The sequence below is a fragment of the Myotis davidii genome, unplaced genomic scaffold, assembly GCF_000327345.1.
Source record: "Myotis davidii unplaced genomic scaffold, ASM32734v1 scaffold2301, whole genome shotgun sequence".
Taxonomy (NCBI): domain Eukaryota; kingdom Metazoa; phylum Chordata; class Mammalia; order Chiroptera; family Vespertilionidae; genus Myotis; species Myotis davidii.
In genome coordinates, this window is record NW_006291016.1 from 300,996 (window position 1) to 312,741 (window position 11,746).

Below are 11,746 nucleotides of genomic sequence, written 5' to 3' on the forward strand. Positions count from 1 at the left end.
CATATGGGCAATTCACACTTTATAGAAACCTTAAGTCTACTTGCTCTTGCTGTGTCCTCAGTTTGCAAGAATTCCAGAACGTGCTGTAGTTGTGTCCAGCAGCTTCTGTTTTCTCTCCATAAAAGCTCAATGATTTGAACAATTTCTCCTGAGTTTATAAACGTAACTCAATTTGTTTCCACGCACTAACCCTGATATATTTTCCTTCTCCATTATCGGATCAACATTGCCCACCCCAAAATAACAAAATATTAATGGCTAACATTGATTACCATACACTGTTGACATGGTTAATCTCATATTATTCTCATCAGAACTCCATGAGGTCAGTTAGAATATTCCCACTGTCAGATGAGAAAACTCAGACTGGAGTACCTGGGATTTTTCTCTTTTTCTAGGTGACTTAGCATTTTCATGGCAAAATATCAGTTGTACTATGATGGGGGCATAGAGATTCAGTATGCTATTTGGTTTATTTTTGTGTGTCTTTGAATGGAAAGGGTACATAAAACCCAAATAAATACTATCTGTAATAGTGAGTGACTGTCAGTTCTGACCTCTCACCTGATATTCATTCAGATTTATATCCAGTGATATTTTTCACCTCTTCACGCGTAAACACCTCACAGGCATCTGAGACCTAAAGAGCCTGAACCTGTGCTCCCGCTGGTCCCTTCTCAAATCACTCTTCTACCCATTTTTCCCATCGTAATTACTGCCAATATAATAGGCCTCGTGTTCAAAATGCACCCAGGAGTTGTTTTGGGCCATCCATTCTCCTATCCAGTGGTCGGCAAACTGCGGCTCGCGAGTTGTCCTATACCATCCAGTTCATACCCAAGTTCTGCCAGTGGTAGCCTCCAGAGCGTATCCTCCCTTCACTTCTGTCTGCAGTGTCAGCCACCACTACTGTCTAAATCGTCATCACCCTTCATACTGCCCCAGCTCCTCAGTGAGCTTTCCAATTTCATCCTTACCCTGATTCAGGGACTAGACAACCTTTTAAGACATACATCACATCAGCCACCTACTTAGAAGCCTTCAGGAACTTCTCACTTCCCTTAGAATAAAATACTAACCCCTCACCCAGCCTTAGACACCCGTGAGGTATGGCCATAGTGGCTCTCTGGTCATACCTTGCACCAATTTCCCCACCTTCCTCACGTCAAACAGAGGCCCTGGTCCTCTTTCAGTCTCTGCTCCACATGTTTTTCTGCTGCAGGGCTACACAGCCCTGTCCACTTTCTATATTTCTCTTTTCTCCCACTCATCCTCTCTCTCTCCAGCTATCTATTCCTTCTTTACAGAGACTTTCCCTAATCACCCAATCAGAAGTAGCTTTTCCTACATGAGCAATCCTTATAGTGCCAGTTTTCAGTTGAGGCAACCATCAATATTTGCAATTATACGTTAACTAGAGGCTTGGTGCATGAAAAATCATGCACTGGAGTGGAGGGGGGGTCCCTCAGCCCCGCCTGCCCCCTCTCACAGTCCAGGAGCCCTAAGGGATGGGATGCAACCTGGTGATCAGGGAAAGGCGATGCCCCATCACACCTCTGCTGCTGCCACTGTTGGCAGCACAAGCCTTGGGCAGCCCTGGTTACGAGCCTCAGGCGACCCTGGGCGGCTGGGCAGCCGCCATTTGAGGCTTGCCTGAACCTCGGGCCAGACCTAGGTGGCTGGGGGGCTGAGGGGACTGGGTGCTGCCATCTTGTGGGCACCGCCATCTTTGAGGGTGTGGTAGTCAATTAGCATATTCCCTCCTTATTGGCTGTGGGGTCACCGTCTTTGAGGGCAGGGCAGTCAATTAGCATATTCTGTCCTTATTGACTGTGGGTGCTGCCATCTTTGCAACGGCATGAGAGTCAATTAGTACATTACCTCTTTATTAGATAGGAGGTTTAAAGGTTTGACTGCCTCTCACACTGTGAGGATACTGTGAAAGCCTTTAGATCCAGCACCTAGCACAGTGACTGGCACATAGTAGGTGTTCATGAAGCATGAGGTGAAGAACTGAATCTGTCCTTTTCACCTGCACTCTCAAGGGCACCTTTCACACCAGCAGGTGAACTTTCCATGCCATCCTTTCTGTGCTTTAGTGCCTATGGATTTGAATTCTGCTGCTGCCTTTGGAATGTTCTTACAGTCTTTCTTTGAGTCAAGTACCTTTTACACTTTTGCTCTTTTTCTACCTATGATCTTTTGTTTCTCCTGCAATCTTTTGAAGATGCCTAATAATTTGACTTTTTCTTCTGGCTCTAAAAGCAAATAATTTTCAAGAAGTTTATGTCCTTTTTCTGAGTCTTCCATTTCTTTGATCACATAGTCTTTGTAGATCCCAACTTGTTTTTTCTCTTAATTCATACACAAACAAGGAAAGACCCTTCCAGACTCAGTATGTCAATGGAACATGTGCATTGCCTTCAGTCCCAACTTCTATCCATTTGGGTAGTAGTTTCACCCCTTTCATAAGTCTGCAACTGGAAAGGAGGTGAGTTGATGGGCACAACTTCCAGTCTACATTTTAGCTTCTAATGAGTTGTCTGTTATTGTACCTCTTTGTACTCTGGTGGTTATCACTCTCCTCTCATCGTCTCCTCTGGTACTGGAAGCCAATGGCAGTGAAATAGCTCCTCTTATGTCTGCGGTCACCTACAGTGAATGAGTAATGGGAAGGATATGCTTTACACCTCGGCCAGTTCATCCTTACTTCCTGCCTAGTTGATTACTGTGGTCCTTTTTCAATGTAAAAAGACAGTGGGTAGACTTGGGAGGGGTGTCAGTGAGGACTGCTGGTGAGAGGGGGTGAGGGATGGGGGACTGAGGGGTTTCAAGAAAAGGGGGAAAACTCAGGAATAAAACTGCCTCATCATAGAGCTTCTTGGGATCAAGAGAGATGAATGCCCAGTCCTCAGGCTAGTAAAGGCCTGAATCTCTGAGTCAGGATTCGGTGGGTGGAGTAAAAGTAGTGCATCTTTTAAAAAATCTTTCTCTAGTTGCTTTCGTTCATGGGGAAAGTCTGAATATTACATAAGGTGAAGAAATATGGGTCTGTTTTTCTCAAATTACATTTGCCTTAAGATTATTTACAAGACTGCTCACAATTTTATATTATGCTGCCTGTCAATCTCTCATTATTTTTAATGGGTTTTTATTCTTTTCCTGTAAGGTCATGGGATATTTTAGTGACAAGTTTCGAAGAGTTACACTGGAAGGCTGTAAGATCCAATTTTTCTCTTATCCTCTTTCAACAAAGAAATCTGCAGATCCACAGAATATTCATGAATGATTTTTTTTTTTTTTTGCTTAACATCTGCTCTCATAGCTCTGTCAGTGAGGAATTCATCATTCTCAAAGCATTCCATATGCTTTTCCACTCCGCATTTACCCATGCAATTTCCCCTGGCACAAATCCTCTTCATTTTTTGGCCTCTAGCAACTCAAGAACAGGATGTTTCCATCCTCCTCTTGTTTTGAGCCCGAGGACACTGTGACTCCATGTTTGTGAGTAAAAACACCCTAATCAGAATCATGCCAGCATGGCTGAAGTTTTATGAGGAACATACTTTCCTGAGCAACTACAAATCAATTTAATTCCTTGGTACCAAGTTCCTCTATAATTCAGGTTAAATGTTTCTAGTATTTTTATTGGCTTTTATTTTATTGAAATTATTTTCATTTGCTTTTTGTAATTTTTATTTTTCAATTACTTTCAGTATTATTTTGTATTAGTTTCGGGTGTACAGCATAGTGATCACACAATCCTATGCTTTACAAAGTGTTCCCACTGATATTGCCAGTGCCCATACATAGTTACTGCAATATTATTGATTCTATTTCCTATGTTGTACTTTACATCCATGTAACTATTGTTACCATTCTTGTGAAGGCATTGAGAATTACTGAAATTATTTTCATTTGGAAAATGTTTATTCATAAAAACATCACCATGAAAACTTGTTTTAAATTTTATCCAAATAAAATTTTTAAAATGTTAACCTCTTACAAGTGAGTTTACTGTTATGGCCATTATGTGTACCAATTTCCTGTGGTGCAAATTTTGTGGCCTACATTTTGTAAAGATGTGGTTCTTCTGATAATTTTGAATACACGGGATTTTTTTTTTTTAATCCTCACCCAGGAACATTTTTTCCATTGTTTTTTAGAGAGAGTGAAAGGGAAGGAGAGGGAGGGAGGGAGGGAGAGAGACATCGATGAGAGAGAAACATCCATATGCTGTAGAGAGAGAGAGAGAGAGAGAAACATGGATGTGAGAGAGACACATCAACTGACTGCCTCCTGAACATGACCAGGGCAGGGGATCAATCCTGCAACCAAGGTACATGCCCTTGACTAGGAATCGAACCCACGACCCTTCAGTCTGAAGGCCGATGCTCCAACCACTGAGCCAAAACGACCGGGACTCTTCCAACAGTTGTGAGTCAATAACAAATGTAGCAGGTAGCGGTGGTAGCCCACCCATGCCCCATTGGCACTCACTCTTCAGTACACAAGAATGGTGGTTTTGGCTTCTGAATGCAAAAATCTGCAACTCTACCCCACCCCCCAACCCCGGCTTTCTCTCAGCCTGGCCACTCTTAAATGCTGGGAGCTAATGTGCCCATGATAGATGACAGTTGAAGGATAAAGACTCCATCTTCCTCGTCCTCTGGTGGGATTACTCTGAGGTATGTTCTACACCTTTTTCCCCCCAGTTGTCTGTGGAGAGGAGATTGAATCCATTCACCCCCAGTGGAAAACTGCTTGATTATGTACCTTTACTGGCTCATCCCAGTCCCGTTACCTGCTGATGCTTTCTGGAATGACCAAATAAATTACTTAAATTCTCAAAGGGCCTAAATATACAATTCTCCAAAGAGGACATGCAGATGGCCAATAGACATGAAAAAAATGCTCATCACTAATTATCAGAGAGATGCAAATTAAAACTATAGACTGGCTGGCATGGCTCAGTGGTTGAGCGTTGTTCCATGAACCAGGAGGTCAGGGTTCGATTCCTGATCAGGGCATATCCCCAGGTTTTGGGCTTGATCCCCAGTAGGGGGTATACAGGAGGCAGCTGAACAATGGATCAATGATTCTCTCTCATCATTGATGTTTCTCTCTCTCTCTCTCTCTCTCCCCCTTCCTCTCTGAGATCAATTTTTAAAAAAGGTGAACATATATGCCTAACCCATGGACAAAGACAACAGTGTGAAAGCTAGGGGAGGGGGGGCGGTGGGGGCTGAGTAGAGGTGGGCAAAACAGAAGGGGGGATGGGGGCATTAGTAATAATGTGAATAAAAAAATAAAGTAAAAAATTACTTATACTTTCATTCTCATCATGGAGTCAACTTCCAGGGAGCCCAAGACTACAAGTTTAATTGTATAAAGTTTTTGCCATTGTCAGTTATACTGTTGTTTTTATGGAGTCTAAATTTTCCATGATCGGTATTTTACATAAAATTTTTCATGAGCTAAAATGGGTCTCCATATTTTTTCATTCATAAAAATTTTACTAGGTGCTGTTTTATGTTGATTATTTCCACCAGTGCTAGAATCTGCTTGAACGGAAGACGAATAGATTGGATCTGGGTGCATGCCTGGGTCAGAACCTCCTGCCTCGTGTACCTCCTGTGCTTTTTTGCACATCCTTTCTTGAGAACCCCTTTCTATAGAGAAATCTTGCTTAATCTCTGTGACCAAGTAGAAATGCCAATTCTTCCATGAACCTTCTCCTGATTGTCATCAATGGTAATTGTAACTTTCGGAGCTCCCGCAACACCCTGCTTTTTCCTTTATCTCTTGCGCTATTTTTATTTCTTGCCTTCAGTGATTTTTTAGTGACTTATGGTTCCTCATTAGATTGAGAGCAAATGGGTCTTTTTTTTTTTTTCACTCCCAGCTAACTTCACTCCCACTTGTACACAAGGCAGGTATTCAATAAAAGTTTGAATGCATGTTTCCATTAGAGAAACCTCTCATACCCCAGGTCTAAGGAGAATGCTGTTAACCTTTGAACAGGGATTCTTTTGACCCTGCAATGTATACCATACCTTTCTCAGTATCTTTATCAGCTGCGCCTATCTCTTAAAATATATTTGATTCTTAATCATTTTGTTCCATCAGAATAATTCCCATCCCTTTGTTTTCTCTAAATTGTTTCATTCGCTTTCCACATTTAATGAAACTTATATGATCTTAAAAAATTGACCCAATATTAAAGATACTTAGTTTGGGATAATACAGTCAAGTGTGGCAGATATAGTTGATGAGTAATCTGTCCAAATCCATAATAAAACACTAAAATGTCATTGAAAATGCATAAATGAAACAAACAGAAATTCATAGAACATATTGGAAAATAGACATGAAAAATTACTCAATACTCACTAAAATCAAAGAAATAAAAATGAAAATAAAACTTTGGATAGGGTGTGGTGACAAATTAGACTCACTGCTGATGTGGGTCTAATATTGTACAACTTTCCTGAAGCTTAAACTAGCAAAAATTGTCATTGACTTTAAAATGAACCAACTACTTTAAAAATGTAGTTATGTCTCACAGTAGGGCCATATTTAATTACGATATAGCCATATTATGGAACACTAAGCAATTATTAAAGATATTATTTTCAGGCCTGGCTGGTGTGGCTCTTCGTTTGGGTGTTGTCCTGTGCACTGAAAGGTTGCCAGTTCAGCTGTGGGCTTGGTTACCGGTTGTTTAGGTGCGTGCAGGAGGCAACCAATTGATGTGTCTCACATCACTGTTTCCCTCCCCCCTCCCTCTCTCTGTCCCTCCCTCCCACTCTCCCTAAAAATCAATGAAAAAAATATCCTCAAATGAGGATTAACAAAAATTTTTAAAAGTGAACCACAATCAACTCACTTTTATATCTTTTTCAAAGAAATTGAAAAGACTTGTGAACTTGTTTCTAATAAAATTGTATGTGAAATACAGGATACAAAACTGTAATTGTTCTGTTCTTCCTAACACTCTGATTCCTCAGAGACAGTTTTCTCTTGACTCATTTTTCAGGGTATGGGTCACATTTTCCTATTTCTTTGAATGTCTCGGAATTTTTTTTTGAAACTCAACATTTTTGATAATATATTGTAGCATCTCTAGATTCTGTGTGGTTTTTGCTACTTTTTGGTGTGGTATGCTTGTTTAGTGATTTACCTGGAGGAATTCCGTGCAGTTTATTCTCCACTCACTTCCCCTCTCCCCCACCCTAGTGGATGGCCACTGTTATCTCTGATCAGCTTGTTTTTAAAAATTCCAAGGCAACAACTGAGTCAGCATAGCTTAGTGGTCAGCCAGTGATTGGTCAGAAGTTACACATAACACCTTGAGGCAATAAGGCTTCCTTCTGCCCTTTGCTGATAAATCTGTGTGACCTGGGAAATGACTTCAAAGTTCAGTTTCCTAGTCTATTCCTGGTATGTGTTTGCAAGGCCTCACATCCAGCCAGGGGCAAGTACTTTACTATGACCCTCTTAGCTCTTACATTTCCCCATAGGTGCACACAGCCTTGTCCATGAGCACAGACTTCTGGGCCCCCAGGGATAAAGTAGGCTATCTCATTCCCAAGATCTCCTATTAAATTTCTGGCTGGTCTGCCAATCTATTACTAAACACAATCACTATTTTTTTAATACCCTTGACCAGAATAGAACCTGGGACCCTTCAGTCTGCAGGTCAATGCTCTATCCACTGAGCCAATCCAGCTAGGGCCGCAATCACTATTGATGCCTCAGGCTAGCTGCAATGTCACCACAGTGACATATGGGATTCTCCACACTCCACTCCAAATAAAGGCAGATCCCTGCATGCCCCTGAAGAACTTCCGTGCCACAGAGCCAGGGGAAGGGAGGTTGGGATGGGAATAGCCCCAGGCAAAAATCAGAGACTCCCATGGTTCTTGATACCAGAGGCCTGGTGCACAAATTCGTCCACAGGTGGGGGGGTCCCTCAGCCTGGCTGGGGATCAAGGCCGATGAGGGCCGGCCAGCCAAGGAGGGACCGCACAGGAGGGCTCCAGAGCATGTCCAGCCCTCTTGCCCAGTTCCAATCAGCTGGACCCCAGCAGCAAGCGAACCTACTGGTAGGAACGCCTACCCCCTGGTGGTCAGTGTGCATCATAGCAACTGGTTGAGCAGTCAACCAGTTAACTGATTGGTCACTTAGCATATTACACTTTTATTATATAGGATAGTACATTTTCTTGAATAAATGCTTCTCAATTTGTATGCCTATGGTCAATTTTCAGTCTTTACATTTTTTGACAAGTTTGCTCAGTTTTATCAGTCCTTTTTGGGGAGAGGATTTGCTGGAAGTTATGGCCATTTTGGATGTCCTGCTCCTTAAACTATACAAGTTGTACAAATAATTGTACAATTTCATCCAACTCCTAAGATGAGAAGGTGGTACCTTCCTTGGTATGTGAAAAACCCAGGGTAATTCAACTTGGCTAAATGTTGACTTCAGCCTGAAAACTAACTGGACCTACAGGAGGCAGTCCGATTTTGTAGATGAGAGTATCTGAATTAGTGGCCCTTCTTTTCTTTCCCTGACTCCTTAGCCTGGCTTTTTCAAGAACATTCATGGATCATATATATTCAATGTCAAAAAGTGGTCAAATGTTTGGTTTACACTGAGCTAAACAACATCAAAATCAGTTAACATCAGGATTTCTCAGAGACTTTAATATGCTGTTTGTTGAGATTCTCTAAGAAAAATAAATGTTATGTAGTGTTTCTTAAGATTATTGTCACCACTGAACACTTTTTTTCTGTCACAGAGCATTCCATGAGGATTAATGATTTGCTTTTGGTCTATTTCACCTAAAATTTTCAGCCTAGTTCAGAAATACTGAGATGTTGAGGGAAGAACTATCTGTTGACAACTGTGATAGCTATATGCATCAACCTTCCAGACAGGGGAGCAGTGGTAGTGAAAATGAACGGAGGGAATTCCTCAGGGAGGTCAATGTTGGCAGACAATCAAGCTCTCTAATATAGCTGCCCCTCCTCACCAGGAGCATTTCATTGGTGACCTTCCAAGTGTCTGGGTTCTATTTTTATTAAGGAGGGCTTGCCATGTGCCAGACGGAAAATCAAGATAAAAAGACACAGTATCTGCCCTCAGAGTACAGTTAAAGGTGGGATAGAGAAATCAAGAGTCAGAGGAGGTGGGGGTCTAGGTATCCACAAGGTACTATGGTAAGATCAAGGGAATAATTAATCTGGCCCAAAGGTTTAAGGAAGACTTGATGGAGTCTCTTCCTTGGTGCTGCCTATGAAGGTGGCAGCCATCTCCTACTTGGCACCATGGCTGCTCTCAGACCCCTCATGAAACCCCCAAGACTGTAAAAAAGAGGGCCAAGAAGTTCATCCGGCACCAGTCAGTCTGATATGCCAAAATTAAACAGAACTGGTGGAAACCCAGAGGCACTAACAATAGGGTGTGCAGAAGATTCAAGAGCCAGATCTTGATGCCCAACATTGGTTATGGGAGCAACAAGAAAACAAAGCACATGCTGCCCAGTGGCTTTCAGAAGTTTCTGGTCCACAACAGCTTGGAGTGCTGAGATTGCTCACGTCTCCCCAAAGAATCGCAAACCATTGTGGAAAGAGCAGCCCAGTTGGCAATCAGAGTCACCAATTCCAATGCCAGGCTGAACAGTGAAAAAATGAAGACAGATTGTATACACATTGTATTTTGTTAATAAAATCATAAAATTCTGCCCCCTGCTCCCCCAAAGACTTGACAGAGGCTATGATGCCCAGGCTGGTTCTGGAAGGCCAAGAAAGGCTTAGCCAGGAAAGGAAGATGGGAAGGGCATGTACAAAGGCAGAAAGGCTAGGGAAGATGTGTTGTATTCAGGGAACTTCAAGGAGCTTGCATTGCTAGAATATAGGATAAGAGAGACCAAATAGGTACAAAGCAAGTAGAACATGAAGGACCTTGTGTGGCAGGCTAGAAAGTTTGGATCTTATTCTCAAGATTAAGGGAGATTATTAAAGGCAGTTGAATCCCAGGTTCACGTTTATGTTTTGAAAGCTCTCTCTGGCAGCAGTGAAGAAAATGAATTGTGGAGGTAGAACAGAAAGAAAGCTCCCAGAGGCCAGCAAGAATGGCAAGGGCCTGAATGATGTAAGTATGAATGGAGAGGGGAGGGCAAGGGCTTAAACCAGTGGTACTCAACCTTCTGGCCCTTTAAATACAGTTCATGTTGTGACCCAACCATAAAATTATTTTCGTTGCTACTTCATAACTGTAATGTTGCTACTGTTATGAATCGTAATATAAATATCTGATATGCAGGATGGTCTTAGGCGACTCCTATGAAAGGGTTTTTCGACCGCCAAAGGGGTCGCGACCCACAGGTTGAGAACCACTGTGCTTCAGCAAAATGAAAGTGAAAAGCATGAACGAACAAGAAACAGGCTCCATGAAACAGAAAGAGGCATTAGTATACAATTGACAGGTTGTCAACTTGAACAGTCGCAGGCAATGATAGAATCACATCATAATACAGGAAAATACAGGACAAGGGGCAGGGTTTTGGGAAGGAGATAATGTATTCAGGTTTATACTTGTTCAGTTTGAAATTCCGATAAAACATGGGGGCAATGTTCAATGGGTGGAACTCTGAGTTGAGAAATAATGATTTGGCAGGTAGCAGAATAAAAGTTGTAGGTGAAGCCACAGGTGTGGATGAGACTGGACAAGGAGTGAGTAGACAGAGAAGGAAGCAGAGACAAAATCCCTAGGGAACTAATATTAGCATCTCCTTCTTCCAAATGCTTATAGCATCTGTCTGGAACTCACATGGAATTTGTCACATGCTGCAGTAAACATATAGAACTCCGTGCCTATTGTGTAAAACACGTGTCATGCTAGATATGAGGGTACGAAGAGGAATAAAAAAGGTCCTTTCATCCGAGACTATGATCTAGGTGTGGAGAATGAATTATACCCCGCTATTATGCAAAATGAAATAACTGTAAATGTATTGAGTGTAGAAGCAGCAATTAATTCAATGGAGAAACAGGTTGCAAGAGGGGAGGAAAGCATTTGAGTTGGGCATTGAAAAAGAAGTGCATTTTGGAAGCAGAGAAAGGGAAAGAAAGCAAGTAATTTGAGGCTGGAAATTCACACACAAAGATCACAACATAAGGGAGTATATGTAGGAAGTGACAGAGGGGTAGACTGGAAAGGTAGCTTGAGGCCAGGATCCAGGGAATCCTGCTGAGGTGTCTCAGGAGTCCATTTTAAAGGAGGAACACACTGGCCTATGTAAATCCAAGTGCTTGTGATATAGCAGATTCATTCCTGCCTATTTCCTATTTTTAGAAATGCCTTTAAGAACAATGAATCAAAAATGCTAAGGGAAACCTAAAAATTACCAAACTAAGGCTTGAGGCTTGCAGATGCTTTCTTTCAATTCTCTATTTCCACTCTGCAAAACTCTGTTAGTGGAACTTTAATTACTTGGCTTCATTGCAAAATTTCTATAGTATGTAAGTGTAAATAATTCACTCTAATGCTCTCATTTGAATCTGTGGCTGAAAGCATCAGCAGAGATCACATTTTTGTGGCACTTCCTTGGCACATTGAAGGAAAACAAAATGGAAATGCTAATCAAGTCATGAGTGACTCTGACAGTGATGGATTAAAGATAGTAAATAATAAGAGATAAAGAAGTATGTTTTAAAGATGAAAAATATTTTATTTAAA